The following is a 3,694-nucleotide window of genomic DNA, read 5'->3' on the forward strand; positions in this document are numbered from 1 at the left end:
ATTTTAATAAAAATTATGTAAATGAGGTATAGAGTTTTGATTACTTGCTAGTTCTATGTATTTTCTTTTGTTTATAAAAAAAGAGACACAAGTTTGTCTTGTATTTTTAAGATTTAAATTGTTTTAACTTTTAAGTATTAAAAATGAAATCAATTAGTTGGAAAGAGAGAGGCATAGTACAATTGCGAACGTCAATGTAAAATTATTTTGGTTGGTCAAATGAGACATGTGGATACTTGAATCGAAACGGACATGTAGGATATTTTCTAGGACGATTGCCTTAGAAAATTTGTTCGTGGAATGTAGGGTGCAGATTAGCAACAAAGCTTCGGTTAGGACTTATCGGTTGCAAGGTGAGTTTTTTTTTCGTGTTCTGTGGTTGCTCGCACATAAATGTTTATCATGCATTTATTATGTTGTTTTTATTTATTTATTTATTGACAGTATGTTTTATGATAAGTATGGTTGTGCGCAAATGTTATTTTGGAATTGTTGTCTACCGTGTGTGTATGTTTTTTTGGGTGACATGTTTAGTGGGAACGGGTGGGGTGTTTAATCGTCGTGAGTATGACGGATGTGTGTGATCGGCGGGGATGGGAATTGAGAATCATACTCATTTCCTTGAATATTTAAAATACTTGAGTACAATGGATGATGAGTTGTCTCAAGGAGAAGGGAAATGAACCTCTGGTTCTTTCTCTGGATAATTAATCGTTCCCCTAAATTATGCCATCGGGTGATATGTTTGTTGTATGATTTATTGAAGATATATGATAAAACTATTTGTTTTGTTAAGTGATGGACATGTATGTGCAACACGAACTCACTAGGCCCTAGGCTTACCCATTTAGAAACTTTAAATGCGCGCAACCCAGGAAACTATTTAACAAGTGGCAGTAAGAAGGCAAGGAGAAGGATTTTAAAACAAGACGATAAAGGAGTTCCGCAAAGACGTAACACCCGAAGTTCTTCAATTGAAGATTTTATTTTATTTTATTTTGCTTCCGCTGTAGTTTAGTCTATAAGTAAATTCAGAATTGGTCTTGGGAGATGTTGGAACGATTATTTTTCATTTAATCGATATTTGAAAATTTGGGTGTTACATCGTACCGACAACAATCAATGTTTTTATCTCTGAGAAATGTTAATTATATAATAAAAAAAGTAAAATGAAATATGATGGTAAAAATAATCCAAAAACTATTTGACATAATGTATATTTCATAAATGAAAGTTAAGTATATAAACCTCATCTACTTGTTGGAGATCAGCAATAGCATGGAAATCAAATTTATGAAGGAAATTGTCATTTGTTGGGTCACATAATTGTATAGATTTGATGATGCAAAATATATACTTTATAGTTAGTTAATCTGGAGATATGCTGATCGAAGTTCATATGGCGATGACTAAAGAACATCCCCTGATGACTGAAATACCATGAAGACTCTATCATCACCAAAGGCATGGAGACACCATCTACTGAAGACTGATCAGTGTGTCCAGATGCTCATGGATATACAATTGATGACAAACTGATAAGATGATATGATGATGATACGTATTGATGATCATTCACTATCTGAAGCTGAAACTGGTCAGCTTGACCATCACGCTGATGACTGAAGCTGAAGCTAATCTCCAGACGCTGAAGTTGATGCTCTGATCAGCTTCTGCTGTGCTAGTGCTGATATCTGAATATGGAGAAGATCTGATCTAATCCATTCCTTATTTACATGTTCAGTTTCTATTTAGATTAGATACAATCCCTTGATTAAAGGGATTCACTATATTAGATTAGTATATACACAACGTTAGGTTTAAACCCTAATGTTGAGTGTCTTGTAGAACACAACTTGGTGTCGTAATCGTCTTTGTGACAACCCGTCTCCTTGGTGAAGACAAAACTCTTTCTTGGTGAAAGAACAATTTGGAGAATCTCTTGTGTTCTTTAATTTTTTTTGCTCTTCATTGTTCTTGATTGGACTTTCTTGTTTATATTTGACCTACGAATCTACAAAGGGTTTGGGACCTTCAATTAGTATCAGAGCGGTTTAGAACATCCGTTCTAAGATATGTTAAAGATTCAAAACTCAAGTATTTCTTAGAAACTCGTAAATCGGAAAGACGAGAATAAGAAGATATCTTATCCTATCATCGAGACAAGAAGAAAACTTTAGAAACAATGAGGGGGGAGTATGGCATGTTTTCTTATCTATGGTATTATCTAACTGTTTCAGGTATGTTTGGTTCTTATAATGTCTCTCAGACAAGGATGTATCTAATAAAGAAGAAGATAGGTCCTAGGACCTACCTAAAATTTCAATTTCATTTATAATATATATACCACAAAAATTAGGAACTACCTTAAAAAAAATTAAAGGACCTCCCTTGAGTTTATTATTTTTTTTAAATGTCTTAAAAAAACATTTTAAAAGGAGAAAAAAATAAGTTACACGGGACAATTGTATTGTTAAATATATATGGTTAAATATAATATATAGTTTTTATCAAACAATAAGGTATTGATGCACTAGAAATCAACTAGTTTTCCATTAAATCGTTCGGTTTTTTTAGTTATATTTCAATCGGTTTTTTAAAAATTTTAATCGGTGGTGCTTGATCGGTTTTTTCTGTTATATTTCAATAAATAGTACAGGACCCAACCCGACCCGAGCCCCACAAGTGTTGTTGGTTTTTTTTATCGGCTTCACTTAATTTGGGAACTACGTGATATTTTGTTCTAGATTCGCCACTGCTCTCAGATAAGAGAATTGATGCAAAGGTTTAAAACCTATAAATGAAACACAATCAATGGCACAGATGGAAATGGGGCGGGTTTGGGGCGGGGTTGACCATCCCTGTCCCCATCCCCACGTGTCTAACTTCGTCCCCATCCCCATCCCCATCCCCGACGGATGCGGGGAATCAAATCCCCTCCCCTTGGTGTTTTGGGCTTTTCCCCAGTCCATCCCCGGCCCATCCCCAACCCATCCCCAATCTATCAACATAATAAACTCAACTTACACAAAAAAAAAACAAGTTTAATAAGTGATCAAAATCATATGCCATAATCAGATTCTGTTACATCAATCATAAAGCTTAACAAGCATCAAAACGAAAAGTGACGATTTGGTATACAGATCGTCGAACAAAGTGACGATTCATGAACTCTTGGAATTGAGAACATAATTTGGTATATGGACTCTATATCTGATGGTCAAATATAGATCAATTCATTTTAGTGGACTTAATTCAAATTCAATAAATGATCGATATATATATATATATATATATATATATATATATATATATATATATATATATATATATATATATAGTCATCAAAGTGGGGGTGGGGCGGGTTGGAGATTGTTATATCCGGCCCCGGCCCCATCCCCGGTTTTAGCATAATGGGGATCCCCGGCCCCGTACCCGGTACCCGTTTTGGCGGGGAATACCCGTCCCCGATTGGGGCGGGTCAACCGGGTTCCCCACCGGGTCGGGTGAAATTTTCATCTATAATCAATAGTCCTAATTGTTTAAGATAATTTCATAAGGTTTTTGTTTTAATATATATTAAAGAATATTACCTTTTTTTTTTGGAAATGGAACTTCAATTTTTAGGCAGCTTTTGTGTACCGATTAATCCCTATTATGAACTTGATATTATGTCTTATGCCACGGAGTTACC

This window comes from Lactuca virosa, chromosome 1, assembly GCF_052849685.1.
Source record: "Lactuca virosa cultivar CGN04683 chromosome 1, Lactuca_virosa_CGN04683_v6, whole genome shotgun sequence".
NCBI lineage: Eukaryota > Viridiplantae > Streptophyta > Magnoliopsida > Asterales > Asteraceae > Lactuca > Lactuca virosa.